This window comes from Perca flavescens, chromosome 20 (genome assembly GCF_004354835.1).
Source record: "Perca flavescens isolate YP-PL-M2 chromosome 20, PFLA_1.0, whole genome shotgun sequence".
NCBI classification, from domain to species: domain Eukaryota; kingdom Metazoa; phylum Chordata; class Actinopteri; order Perciformes; family Percidae; genus Perca; species Perca flavescens.
The window spans coordinates 8,166,976-8,182,808 of record NC_041350.1 but is presented as its reverse complement, the minus strand read 5'-3'; the positions used below and the strand labels follow the sequence as shown (position 1 = coordinate 8,182,808).

At 40.4% G+C, this 15,833-nt stretch overlaps 1 protein-coding gene across 1 annotated transcript in view; it reads right to left on the bottom strand.

Moving 5' to 3' along the window:
• Nucleotides 1-14,796, bottom strand: part of alk (ALK receptor tyrosine kinase) — a 250,536-nt gene extending 235,740 nt beyond the window's left edge. The window contains exon 1 of the mRNA XM_028566318.1: nt 14,531-14,796. The gene's annotated coding sequence lies outside the window, so the exon portion shown is untranslated. The remainder of the gene's footprint in view (nt 1-14,530) is intronic.
• Between the last annotated feature and the right edge of the window lie 1,037 nt (nt 14,797-15,833).

Genomic DNA, 15,833 nt, shown 5'->3' with positions numbered 1-15,833 from the left:
CACGTCAAAGTCTGCCAGCACCACATCAGGCAGCTGAGGCCCGGAATTGGCTGCTCTCCCTCTGCTACAAAAGACTGCATTGATTTCCATCAGAGGAGCCCTCATGTCCACTAAGCACTCCGACTTTCATTAAGACCTTCACAGAATTCCACACACGTTGCCAACCCCTGTGTGTGTGTGTGTGTGTGTGTGTGTGTGTGTGTGTGTGTGTGTGTGTGTGTGTGTGTGTGTACACAGTCATTTTCTCACACTTTTCTCCTGATCACCCCTCTCACTGGGGACCTCTAGAGCCAAGGCAACAACTTCTCCAATTAAAGCAGTCTTTAAACAAGCGTGTGACAGTAAATAATTCATAAATGTCTTATCCTCATTAATAGAGGTGTCAAGATTTTCTAATTCTTAAGTCTTATTCTAACGACTAGCATTCAAGGTTAAACGGGGTTAAAAAGAGGAGGCAGATTTCAAGTGTTCATGTTAATATGCCACCTACCACGCTTGTTGTTAGCTGTAAGAGAGGGATAAGTTGTTTCTAAGAAGCTTACTGTATTTGTCATAATGTTGGAACATGCATTTTTTTTTTACCGTAAACCCCATCTTGTAAACAAGCAGGATTTTGGTTGAACTGTAGGATGCAGCTTATGAACTTGGGAGTGCTGGCCGTAAAACCCTCACTTAAGGCCTCCAATAGGGCAACCTTGTCTCTGCAAGAAGCAAACTCACTTCTCTATCGTGTATAGCGGTCACTGAATTTTAAAATCAAAACGACAACACGGATTACAATCTGCAGAAAGCCAAATTAATGACATAATGAACAATACAGAAGGGGATTTTTTTCTCATCGAGTCTATTCAGTAGTTTAATATTTTAAATGTTTTCCTCAAGCTGAGACAGAGGTCATGAATAGTGACACATGAAAAGCATCTCAACAGTTTGCAATGGATGTAAATGAGCTGCGTATGCAGTAAACTTCGCAATGAGCAGAGACATATGATGAAATACCAGCTAGGCCAAACACCAACCCCCTGAAACACCATCACAGGAATGACTTCTGACAGCACTGAAGGTGCTACCCTAAGTAATGCATGTTCATTTGACATGTGTACCCAGAATTCAGAGTAATCAAACAATGTTTCGCCTCTCAAGGCAAATAAATCATTTCATCAAAGAAATGGATCATAAGGCTTCAGTCTGAAAGCATTATGCAGGGGAAGAAAGGGCTGCGAAGTGACAATAAAGATGCCAACTGGGCTTCACTGATGCTCATTAAAGAAAATGATTTTACTGTTGTACACTGATGCCTTTTTTTCTTTGAGGCTTTACTACACCAGTTGTGGATTACAAATGACCCATTTGTATACAGAGGGGCATCTAAAGTTGCAGAAGAAGTTCCCTAGTCACATTTCCTATGCTCTGTAAAATAGTTTGTGGCCACAAGGTGTCAAATTTTAATGATGGAAGCACTAATTTAATTAATTATGTAAGATGGTTCCCCTTTTTCTGCATATCTTTATTGTGCATGGCCTAATGTGAGCTCCTGCGTTTCTTATAGATAGGGAAGGATTTGGCGGAAAAAAATGAGTCCCCTCAGATTAGTTTAGGCTCTAGCAGCAGCACGGAGGGAAGATGTCTTGTGACACACGGAGTCATACTCACAGCATGCTTAGAATTTATTTTTTCACCCATCACATAATGATGGTGGCTTCTACCAGACCTTTTATTTGTGCTGAGATATGTCAATGTAAGATTACTGCTTTAACAAAGCCTTTTAGAGGAGAGGCTTCCAAGGAGGTAGAGACACAAGCCAAAGATACAGCCTGAGGTGCAATAAGACATGCATGCCAGAGTTGTAAAAACAACGTAAAGTTAGTCATTATATTTGGCCCACTAATTTATGGTTGTGACACACAGCTCGTGAATGTTATTAAGGTATGTAAGCTACTCCAGAACCTGCCTGTGAATCCCCACATTTATTTCCATGGGTACATTGCCATCCATCCATCCATCTTCGTGGATGGATACATTGCAGAAAAAGCAAAAGCAAATAGCGAATTTTCTGCATGTAAATAAAGTCATACAAATACATTTTGTCAGACCTGCCTTAGAGAACACCATTGGATCAGGCCTCTCACGTTTTTCATACCATTTGTTCCTTAAATATTAAAAGAAATAATCATATTTTTAAATATCTGTTTTAAGAAACATATTTGAAGAAAAGGCATGCTACCACATTAGAATAGTGAATGTTTTGTTATAATTTCCAACTAGCAAATCAACATTCTTCACAGTGGCCTGGGTCCCAGCCATTCGCAGGTCTGCAGCGTGTGAGGTTTACAATCATAGCTTTTCAATGGCAAGCTGTTATGTACGCCTGTGAGCAACACAGGGACAAAACAATTTTCCTCCAACAAAGTGGAACTCCGACTGAATGGGTGGCCTCTGCTAACATATGTCCATTCCCCTTCACTCCTATAGCTCATGATGGGTCTACATGCGGTTAAGTTACAAATGTAATGGCTGATAAACAACCAAGTGCCTCTGGGAAAAACATACTTCTGGAACCTGCTGTTTGAGCCATATAATAAACTACAGCGCTCATCGAGTCTTCCTTAACTTCAAAGTGTATGACCGTGATGTTGGGGTGTACGTTTTGTTACATCATCAAAGAACCCCCAAAGGAAGATCTGAATTGGCCTTACTCAATGACTGCATTGATTAGTTTTGTAGCTCCTGTATTACCCAAAGACAATACTTTGGTGTGTGTGTGTGTGTGCGTGCGTGTGTGTGAGTATAATGAACTGGCTAGTTTGATATTACATGCACATACAGTATGAATCATTCATCAAAGAGCAAGTTTCAAAGCCCGGTCTGTGCCCAAGAGGGGATAATCATGAAGGTGAAATTACTGTGGTTTCCCATGGATTGCACTGACTGAGTTATTACCACTTTCTAAAGGTAAAAGATCAGAAACAGTTATGCTATGAGTAAAAAGAGCAATATGAAGTTAAAAAAACAGACACTGGCACTGGAACCATTTACTTATAGCTCGTGTTTTATGCATGCTAATGCGGAAGTAAATATAACAGCACTGCAAGCGATGTACTTTTCTGCTCTACCCATGTAGTGCTCCTCATGCCTCGCTACAGAGAGTTTTTGCAAACCTCCCAGCTACCACACACACAAATATGCTCCTGGATGAGAAATGGAAATATTCTATTTAATATGTCTTCTTCAACTTTACCAAAAAGGTATGGAGACCAACATGCGACTATCTGTCTTTAAAAGTCAGCTGATTACAGTGTGGGCATCTGTTTGCTTCAACATATCTAATTAACACAATGAAATAAGTAATCAATAGTATCCTGAGTATGAGAAGGAATGATTCTAAAGAAACTTAAAAGAAAACTGAAAATTCCACATCCTCCAACACATTACAATGGATCAAAGCTACCAGTTACAGCATACTGACCACATATTAGGGCTGGGCGATAAAACGATAACGATATGTATCGCGATAGACACATAATCAATATCAATAGAAAATGCGGTCGATAAAACGTTTGATAACTGGTTTTTCTTCATCAGAAGAAACCAGAGGTTGTGAATCAAGTTTGGTTGCATGAACAAAGGCCCTCACTCTCTGGCAACCTAGCAACGTGGGGAGTGACACTCTAACAGCCAATCATGTAACAGTATCATGTTTGGTTGCGCCACATCGCTGTCTCGTGTTCTTCAATAACAGAACCGGCGTGGAGTGGAAAGTGAGTGCCGCAGCGAGCGAGGAAATCGTTGATAAAACAGGAAAAGTCAGTATCGCAGTTTTGGGGATTTTATAAGTCTGACCGTAGTCAGGCCAATCTCGTCAGACCAACACTGGTAATACCATAAACTTGTTTTACCACTTTAGCCGCGCTCACACTTTGGAGCACAGCCGTATTCGCCATCAACGTCCAACAACATCTGCAGCTGCAACACGGCACAAGCAGCAGACCACCATGGAGAGGTACTCTGCATCAGCGCCTTACTAAACGCTACAAAGAAATAACGGAGGCAGACATGCTGAGCACTGTCCAGAAGCCAGGTTACCAACCTAACACTAAACCTGCAGAAAATAGTTCCTTCTCAGGTTTCTTATATTTAGCTAACACTTTGCACTATTTTATGACACTTTATTAAGCACTTCTTACTTATTCTTTAATTTTGCACCTTAATGTTAAGAGATAATTGTTAAGTGTTCATTGTGATTTTAGACCTGTTTACATTTGAATTATTTGAGTGTTTTCCATGGTTGTGTTGACATTTCTGCTTTTATAACTGAGGGGATTATAATCAGAGCAGGGTTAAGTTTACAATAAAAATGTTTAAATTTAATATATTTTTCTCCTGGTCCTTATTTTAAATAGGTCATAAAAAATATCAATAATTATCGATATCGACCAATATGAAAAACTTATATATCGTGATACAGTTTTCAACCATATCGCCCAGCCCTACCACATATACAAACACAACTACAGCCTCCATACAGCGTGCTCTACGCTCATTACCTGACTAATTAATCATAATAACAATCATATAACCTTAGTTTCCACCAAACAATCCAACCGGGCCCGGCACCTCAACGATACATTTTTTTTTTGTGCTTAGACATGAAAGGAGAAAGAGAGGAGGAATGACATGAAGAAAGGGCGGCTGGTCAGAACCAAATCTGCAGCCGCTGCAGCAAGGACTGAGCCTCTGTACATGGGGCACACGCCCTACCAGGTGAGCTACCGCTAGCGCTTGTTGTTGCTGTTAGTATGAAGTTATTGAAGTCGGCTATCCCTCAGTGGTGTTTGATGGCCTTACATTTGAAGTGATGGTTCGGAATAATTTCACACTAGCAGCTTTGTACCTTGACCTCAAGCCAAACAACCCCCCCATGAGCTTTTTTCCCTTGTTATAACGTTGGTCGAGTTAGCGTTATCAGCTGGTTAGCTTAGTGCAGGCGCGAATGGATCCATGTTTGTATCTCGTAAATTACCCCACTAATAATGCCCGGAATGATACCAAACTTCTACAGTAGTACAAAAGGTTTCTGTACTTATAAAACGAGGCATCAGAAAGTTTGTAACTACACCAGAAGTATATTTAAATAACACTTGCCTGATGGATACTCCTCTCGGCTGCTACCGCGCGAGATCCCACACAGAGCACAACATCTATTGCCAGAAGAGACTACTGGTAAAGAAGAATCAAGAAGCGAGTGAACAGCAGAAGCAGCTACTGCAGCGTGAGGCAATAAGACAAGATGCCACACAGTTGTATATATCCTGGCTGCGGTTTAAAAGCAATAGATGTTGTGCTCTGTGCGTGATCTCGCGCGGTAGCAGCCAAGGAGTATCCATCAGGCAAGTGTTATTTAAGTGCTTTAACAGCTCCTGCTTCTGTTCTTCGTTGTGATATGCTGGTTCCAATAAATGTATCAGTTCTCGAAAACCTTTGCCCTCAACAATACTTAAGGGCAGCATATCCATCTCAATAAACTTGCAGATACCTTGGGTAATTTTCTCTGCTCATTGTGCATCGCAGCTCCTCCATGCTAACGCCGACTTGATGCTAGGTCGAGACTGAGAGCAGGATGCACCGCCACCGACATTAACCAGGGTCAGATGCACTTTGTTTAAGTGGTACATCATTTGAGTCGTTGCCGTGTTGTACTTATACACGGCATCGCAGTGTTTGCAGTGAACTAAGTCGTTTTTTTAAATCAAAATGGTCCCACGCCACACTTCGCAGTGACCTCTTCAGGATTACTTTTGAAATCAAAACGGAATGTTTAATTGCTGCCACACAGTGAAATTCATGTCATTGCTCCAAGACTCACACTACACGACGCAACCTGCATTAGTTTAATCAATAACAAATTAACGTGATCAACGAAATTCTTAATGGTCAATTATCAATCGTCGATTAATAATGCCCATCCCTAGTTGCGAGTTATGGGAGCTTAGCTGGGAGCTTTATGGAGACAGATAAAGTTTGTTTGTCAGAGTTAACTTTGATTTCATATATTACCTTCTAATAGCTGTAATCTCAGTAATGTGAAAATCTTCAAGAAACAGGTTGCTTATTATTTAAAATAGTATTGACAGAACCGTTTGGCTAAGTTATCAATGCCGTTAGCATCGTGGCTAACACTATTGTTACTTAGTTTATGATAAATCATTTCAGCTTTCTAACATACGATACAACTTTATTGTCAGACAGGGCTGAAATTCTTTTTGCATCCCTGGGTAGCTCGTATAACAAAAGAGGACATAGACATACATACAGACCTACATACATAAGATAAATAACACCAAAAGACATACATAAAACATAACCACAAATGACATAAACACCCAAGTCAGGAAACAAAGCATACATGTATAACAGAAAATGACATGAACATACACACAGACAAGGTATTGGAGATTTTTAACCCTGAATAAATATTGCACTGGATTTAATGTAGCTGGTTTAACAATAAGTTGTCCTATAACCTTGAACACATTTTTATTTGATCAAATAACTTTGTTTTATCTTTAACTGATAGGCTACTCAGCCAAGCAGTGCTACAATAGAGCATGATACTCTGAATTACTGATGTGAAAAACAAAGAAATGATTTGGCTACTAGCTCCAAAGGATCTCAATCTACGGAGAAAATAAACACGCTGTTGTATTTTTTTGCAGATAAAATCTATATGAGAGGTCCATGAGAGATTTTTGTCTATCATGACACCCAGATATTTGTAGACTGGGACTTGACTGATTACTGAATTGTGAATCTTCACTGGGGGCAGTTGACAATTCAGGGGTTTCCAAAGATGATTTCCTCTGTCTTCACAGTGTTAATAATGAGAGCATTTTTTATCACACCACTCAACTAACCAATCCACGTTGCCCACATGATGTCATTGTGCTAACCGAGCACCGTTAGCCTTTACAACAAAGCCGCTTCATTACACTTGTTAGATAATGTTTCATTACAGAGTTCTCTGTTGATTTGTGTTTTGTCGCTGTGTGTCCGTGGTAGAAAACGAATGGAAACAAAGTGGCGTGCAAGAATTGCATTGCGCCATGACTTTGGTCCCCTTCAAAGCCAGGCTAATGTTGGAAGTCCCTCTAGTGGACAGAACGTGTAACAACAACCACATGGAATTGACAATGCATAAGCCTGAGTAGTGTAATACATATTAATAACTATATATAAATAAATATTTAAAGATTATTTGAATATTTTAAAAAATAAATGAAATTCGAATGGTATTACAGAGGAAGATTGACAGCTCTACCACTACACGCTGCTTGTCCTGACTGCTCACCAATCAATCACCTGCAGCTACAACAGCTGATGCGACACGCACATCACATCCGAGTGAGCGAGCACACTGAAAAAGGAGAGAGAGCTGCCAGTCTTACTCAAGTAAACTGTAGAAGATGGGCAGGTTGATCTCTGTGTCTTCTGTCCCCTTGCCTATTGACTTATTCCCCAAACAGGATGCTTATTGTCACACGTTTCCCTGTAATCTGCAGCACACTTTGCAGTGCTTCTTGTAATTCATCGTCTCCCAACTTTTGAGGACACTCAGTTTCACAGTCAACATTTTTGTAATCTGTTGCATTTGATAGAGATGCTTGAAGATCATGCGATTTTTTCATTTCACTTGATTGACTGATTTCCAGCATCCTCCTGCTTTCTGCTCTGTAACCAGGCAACACACTGTGGTAAAAACATCATCTCAGACGTCTCATGTTTCTCCGTTGTATGAAACAGTGGTATTTACATTGCTTTATGGACAATAAGCCAATCAGCAGCACTCAAAGCACAATTCATTATTTTTCAAACCAGTTATGAAACCAACTTGTCATGCCAGTGTTCATATTGGTTGCAACTGATGCATTTGCAAATGTTCCTACTTCCTACGTCGGTGGAATTTCTTCCAAACCAGTGATTGCAAATCATCATTTTCTACATTGTTGTGTACACAATCCTCTACTTAGTTTTTTCAGCTACGATTTAGAGAATGAGAAATCACGGTAGTCAACTAATCCTCGCAGTAAATCATTTTAAAAAACGAGCCAACCGTTTCAACAAAGTTTCTCCTCCATCATACAGCAAAGGGGCCCACTAGCCAAAGAGTGGCAACTGCATGTCTCCAACATGACAGCGTGCATCAGAAGGACTCATTTCTTGATGTCTGTACTTGTAGTTTAGTTTGTTGCTGTTGCAACAGTAGTGAACGCAGTAGGAGCTGTAATCATAGTAACCCACACACACACACACACACACACACACACACACAATGCAGGAAAAAACGCAGATGAGCTAAATTGAGGACCGCTATGTTCGTTATTGTAAGTGCAATGATAAGTTAAAGTCCAGTAAGTACTTTATCAAACCGTGTGTGTGTGTGTGTGTGTGTGTGTGTGTGTGTGTGTGTGTGTGTGTGTGTGTGGCCAGGATAGGACATTAACTAACAATGTAAAGATCAACAAGCCACTGACAGTATATTTTCATATTTGATTCATTCAATGAATTATAATTTTTTGGCTTAAATCCACCAGCCATTTTCCTATTATACCAACATTTTTCCCTAGGAAATCTCAGCCCAGAGTAATTAATTAATAGTACTAATTATTATTCTCCCTAAAACAAGTTTCCTTTTTATTTTTAAAGAACTATAAAAAAGAAATTCACTGTCTTCTGCAACTTAATTGCAACACACATACAAAAGACACCACAACTTTTATCGCAATTTTTAACAAAAGCTCCCATGAAATCAGGCATTTTGGGTCTTAACAATCTCAAAAAAAAGGCTGTGAAATCGTGGAGGGACTGCCCTTGTGTGTTTTTTGATGTGTTATGGTGCGCATTCACCAGTGTTTTTTTGTTGTTGTGGGGCGCGTAGGCGCGTCATCCCATCTCTTATATGCTGTGTCTCTATGATCCTATCCTGTCCTATTCATGGTAGCCTACTCGGGGACATTGCGGCGTCATCACGTGCTGTAGTAGGGGGGCCCGCCTTGATAATCCTGCATAGGGGCCCGGTGTTGGCTAGTTACGCCACTGACCTCCTGCCCTCTTTCGTCATTCTGGGCGGGATTGATGCAGGAATACTCTCAACTCTGTGACGTCACCTTGAAGATTCTCCTCCCTTTCACGTCGGCATATTTGTGTGAGGCAGGATTCTCAGAAATGACTGCACTCAAAACGAAATACCGCAATCGTGCACAAATCAAGGATCATTTGAGGATACGTTTATTAGACATTTCGCCAAGAAATTGGAGGGGGGGGGGGGGCAACTGCAATGAACCAGCTTTGGGGGGGCCCAGCTTGCAAAAGGTTGAGAACCCCTTATTTAGAATATTGACTTTCACATTCTTGCAGAAGTTCTGTGTGTGCGTCAGTAAAACTGCATTACAGAACAACATGCGTGACATGCCAACAGCATGTCACGCATTCTTAGACAGCTATGACCGTGTTGACGTCTTTGCTGCAAGTCACAGATCAAGCAAGAAAACATTATTAAAGACGATACACTCAGCTGACTGGCCTGACACTGACAGTGTCTCAGAACTACAGCGATGTGAGGCCACAAAATAAATAGTGCCACACGATATCCACAGACGTACAGCCGCTCTCCCTTTGCCACTAGAAATTTTGCAATATATTTTGGCTATGTCGCATGCATTCTGCACGAGCCTTCACTAACAAACACAATCCATCAAAAAAAAGAGCTGCTGCTGTATGAAAGTGGACATGATTTACCGCAATGCCTCCCCACTCCCCCTATAATCACTTGAGTTAATGTAATGTGGGCAGGCTTTTAAAAACTGAAATGGTACTCTATAAATTTGGCCCATCTCTTGACCTGTCATCTTTCCTTCCTCTCTTGTTTTCAGCTGTATCTGCTTGTTTGCCCGTTCTATCACACACACACACAGTCTTTTCAGCCCCCTCTTCTAGGAATGCAGCGATTAACTGATTTCACTATTAACCGTGCTTTAAAACATCACGGTTAATTTATCGTAAAGGCTCCTCTACACCGAGTGTTAACTGACTGCAAGTTATATGTAGCAGTGTGTGCAATTCTCATTTAACCTCCTTGACAACATAAACGTTTGCGCGCGCACATCAGAGGGACAGTGGCTCCCCGGGGTGGGATAACTTACTGCTGCAAGTTTACATAAAGTTAGCAAACACCAGGAAAACACAGAGCAGAGCCAGCCCCTGACCTCACAACAGCTGCAACTGGGAATTCAACCCAAGTTGGTAAGCTTGCTAGCCACTTTGTTTGTTAGCTTGTTAACGTTACCAGTTAGCTAACGTTAGCCGTTTAACCGTTACAGATAACAGCTAAAGAGTCAGGGGCCGACGTTTGCATTTACAGAGAGCGAGCTGACGATGACGTTACGTCGGTACGAGCAAAACAGCTCAAACATGTCACTGACGTTACCACTTAACGTTTCTTACTCAGCTACTCCTCTTCGTCCCCTGTGGGACATAAGGCTGCAAAGAGATCTCTACATCGCATTTATTCCCTGGCAACATGCTGTGCATCTCCCTGTGACAGGTGGATCTTGTCTAGCAGCTCCTTCAACTTTAGACACCAGCTAGCAGGGCTGTTTCTAGCCCAAAAAGGGCCAACTTCTTCTTAAGGACAGCACTGTTGTTGCCAACTTGGCCTTTGTTTGTGGTGTGACTGATTCACCTCTAGTCTTTAATCTTTTCAAATAAATTTAATTAAAAAGGTTGATGATTGATCATATAATAATTTTCAAAACATTCAAAACTGTTGTTCAATAACGGTGTTAATTCTGTTTCAAAAGGAAGCAATAAATAACACATTAAAATCTAGTTCATGCCATTTCATACATTAGCAGTGAAATTAATGAATGCATAATAATCATGAAACCGTGATTATTTTTCAGACTGTAATCGTACCAACAAGATCTATAATCGCTGCATCCCTACCCTCTTCACACCTGCAGTCTCGCTCTTTCTCCATGAAGTCTGATACTCTCTCGCTCCCTATTCTGTTTCTCTCCTCCACTACAGAGAGGACAGCCACTAGTAGTAAATCATCTCTGTTGCCTCTCAACCGTTTGCCCCTTGACGTCTCTTCAGTGGAGCTTTGTGTAGGTACTGTACCACACTGCCCTCTCCCTACTTTGGCCATGTGTTGTTGTTTAAGTGTTTGATCTGAAAACATACAGTACTTAATCCAGTAAAAGCATGCAATACCGATGCAATATTGTCATGTTGAACTGCAGGGACTATATACTTTTGTAATATTATGACAACATTACTTAACAATGCAAAATGAATGACTGTTAAAGTAAAAGGCAGTCCCACAGATCAATCTGCGTGCTGACTTGTGGGTTATAGTCATGTGCATTTAAACAAGAACCCCAATCATTTCCTGTGGATTATTCACTTCCCATCTCCATGCTGACATGAGAAAAAAAATGACAATTTTATTGTGGAAATATAAATATATATTTGCTAATGGTTACCAGATAGTGGGTGGATTAAAATGGAGTAATTACTCATAACTCATGCAATTGGTGTAGGCAGACTTCCTTTTAACATACAGCTCAGATAAGTTACGCATTCATGAGCTGTGCAGTGGTATCAGTTCCACAGTCTCCCTTTGCCTTAGCTTGCTGCTGAAAGTAAGCAGCGAGTTATGCTCGCTGCTGTAGCTTGGAATAATGATAAAGTCTTACAATGGAGCACAGTAAACAATCTATCGTAGGACAAACTGATGTTTTTAGTTTTAATGCTCTTATCATTTTACAGGTAAGTTTGACCGGTGGACCAGTCTCTCACACACACTTGTTCTTTTCACAATGTGATGGCCCTGCTGCTGCACCTGGTTAAGCTTGCAGGATGCCTCCACTGTGCATTAATGCAAACATCCTTTTCACATAGAAACACGACAGCTGAATTTGCTCACAGTCCGGGTCTGTCGTTATGTCTACTTGTACATTCTGTGTGACTGTGACTGTGATGTGTGTTAAGAGAGCACCTAAAGGATTTGGGAGGGAGAGAGGGTGTGGGTGTGTGTGTGTGGGTGTGTGTGTGTGTGTGTGTGTGTGTGTGTGTGTGTTGTGTCCTGATGTCTGTCTATATATTTCTAAATTTGTATCTCTGTGTAATTGTATGTATATAAAAGCCTTTTTTTTTTTTTTTTACTTTCTTTGTTGGACATGTTCAGCCAGGTGTACATGAACGTATGTTCCAACACTCAAATGCCATCCTAAAAAACAAACCAGGTTACTTCATTTGATGTGCGAGTTTCTTTGCTTGTCTGTTTGTCTTTAAGCTGCTCAGTGGCAAGACTTACCTACATGTAAATGAAAAGAAAAAAATCCAAATGTAATTTTGATTTTGCAAATGGTCACTGGCGAAAAAATGTCTATGCACAGTCATTGACAAGAAAAGCTTAGTGCCCCAGTAGCGGAACAATGTCACGTCGACCGACAGCAAAAAGTGTGACCAGGCTCTTCAAATCCAAATGTTAAGCTTGGCAACTCCATTTCTATAGACTAGCTGTTGCTGGCAGCCTGTACATGCAGCAGACTATCTACATAATATAATTACAACAACCAAACAACCTTGGAATCAACCAGAGCAGCAAAACATTCCATTAAACAAAAAACATTAGGCTACAGAGGAGTACAGCATATACCACCTCTGAGCAGTAGGATTTACAGTATATCTACCTAAGAATGGGGGTGATACCCCCATGTAGGGCTGGCCGATAAAACGATAACGATATGTATCGCGATAGACACATAATCAATATCAATAGAAAATGCGGTCGATAAAACGTTCGATAACTTGTTTTTCTTCATCAGAAGAAACCAGAGGTTGTGAATCAAGTTTGGTTGCATGAACAAAGGCCCTCACTCTCTGGCAACCTAGCAACGTGGGGAGTGACACTCTAACAGCCAATCATGTAACAGTATCATGTTTGGTTGCGCCACATCGCTGTCTCGTGTTCTTCAATAACAGAACCGGCGTGGAGTGGAAAGTGAGTGCCGCAGCGAGCGAGGAAATCGTTGATAAAACAGGAAAAGTCACTATGGCAGTTTTGGGGATTTTATAAGTCTGACCGTAGTCAGGCCAATCTCGTCAGACCGCCGTCCCCACCAACACTGGTACGACCACAAACTTGTTTTACCACTTTAGCCGCGCTCACACTTTCGAGCACAGCCGTATTCGCCATCAACGTCCAACAACATCTGCAGCTGCAACACGGCACAAGCAGCAGACCACCATGGAGAGGTACTCTGCATCAGCGCCTTACTAAACGCTACAAGCAGCAGACCACCATGGAGAGGTACTCTGCATCAGCGCCTTACTAAACGCTACAAAGAAATAACGAAGGCAGACATGCTGAGCACTGTCCAGAAGCCAGGTTACCAACCTAACACTAAACCTGCAGAAAATAGTTCCTTCTCAGGTTTCTTATATTTAGCTAACACTGTGCACTATTTTATGACACTTTATTAAGCATTTCTTACTTATTCTTTAATTTTGCACCTTAATGTTAAGAGATAATTGTTAAGTGTTCATTGTGATTTTAGACCTATGTTTACATTTTAATTATTTGAGTGTTTTCCATGGTTGTGTTGACATTTCTGCTTTTATAACTGAGGGGATTATAATCAGAGCAGGGTTAAGTTTAAAATAAAAATGTTTAAATTTAATATATTTTTCTCCTGGTCCTTATTTTAAATAGGTCATAAAAAATATCAATAATTATCGATATCGACCGATATGAAAAACTTATATCGTGATACAGTTTTCAACCATATCGCCCAGCATACCCCCATGCAGATCAAGGTAATTATGTTACCATCTTTTGAATGTAATTTATGGCATTGACTGTGCAGGGAAAAACTTTGTGAAACGTTTTTGGCACATGTATAGAACATGGCACATTGGCATGCAGATAACACAACAGTAATTTTGTTTTCATGAAAACTCAACTCCTGGCTGTTTTTGGAAAAAGGAAATAACGAGAGTAACAGGTGAACTAGCTTTAGTTATTTAGTGATGAAGGTGACTTTTCTTCAAGTGCTGTGGATGGAGACTTTAAAGTAGCAAGACACTTTATTTAGGGGTTACTTTTGTAGGCCTACTTTTAGAACGGATACAAAAACGTGCGATTCATTTGAGATTAATCGCAATGAAATGTTTTGATCGACTGACGGACCTAGTTTGAGCCAATTTATCAAATTTGACTCAGAAACACAGCAGCTCTGTATTCTTAAGGTGCACTTCCACCCGTTTGTAATCAACATAAATACATAGCCTAGCTAGGTCATAATATCGACAGAAACAAAAACACATGGGTAGCATTTTTCAACAAGGCAACATAAATCGTCAAAACAACGACCGCTGACCGCTGTATTTCTTCCAATTGTTTTTTTCTTTAGACACATTTATGTAAAACAGCAGGTTCAGCCCACAAACACGAGTTCAGTGAACTTACTGCTAATTAGCAGGTGTGCCGTCCTTGCTAGCTAGCTAGCTGACTCCTCTCTCCCTCGCTGACGACGAAGCTAGAAAGAAAATCCAGTTTGTAGAATTTGGGAACTTTATGCTTCAAATATCACCTTTCCCCACTTGTTTTCATTGCCACGTCGTTGCTTATGAGCAGCTTATGCGGTGTTGTTGAGAAAAAAAAGGTCCCTCATGTTCAAGCAGTTTTAGCTAACTTAGCAAAAAAAACGTCTCAGCATGCATCTGGAGCTCGCGCGCAAGGGGCTGTTAAAATGTGGGTCACGTGCTGGATAGCGTTGCCCTGGTTACATCAACCATGATAAGAAATCGAATGAAAAATAATCTAGGAACATCAAATACGGTTTGCTTTGGAAAGATGTAATATTAACAGTTTAGGAATCCTCCACTGTATTGTATTGCAATGCAAAAAATATATAATTTTTATCGTCTGTTAAATTTACTTGTCTATTTTTTTCATTTAAATTATCTAATTAGGCTATATTTTGAATTTCTCTGTGAAGATATTTGGTCGACATTTGTTGCTATACATATATCCTTTTCATTTCATAATTGTAATACATTTCTCTGGGAAGAACTTTGTTTTTTGTTCTAAAAATATATTATTTATCTTAATTTTTTTTTTAATGAAAACCAGAATGGCATGTACAATGGTATGTTCTCTGTGGAAAAACAGCATGATGAACATACTATGACTAATGCAGTTATGTCACACCTCACAGCAAATTCTATTTTATTCTGTAGACTTCTATTCTAGGAAATACTCTCTTTGTCAGATCAGAGTGTTATTTCAGTCTTTACACTTCTGTATTGATCCATAATCCCATTACCTTCCCCAAGACCTCTTAGAGTTATGTTTGTAGTGTAAGTAGAATATTTTATGTGTGTGTGTGTGTGTGTGTGTGTGTGTGTGTGTGTGTGTGTGTGTGTGTGTGTGTGTGTGTGTGTGTGTGTGTGTCTGTCTCTGTGTCTGTGTGTGTGTCAGTCTCTCCTTGCAACCTCCCTGTTATTGATCACTCCTACTGCACCATGTCTCTCACATAAACACGGACTTAATATGCAGCTAAAATGAAGGGACTTCCATGGCTGGCAGGGTGTGGCTGCCCCTGCACAAACTCCCCCATTAGTGTCAAGTGCCATCTAACAAAAATGTCCCCCTGGCAGAGAATCCTGACACCTCCAGAGTGAAAAACAATAGAAGAGATTCAGCTGCCAGTAACAATAAGAGAATTACCAGCAACAGCAAATGTATTTAAATTATTTTCTATTGGCAT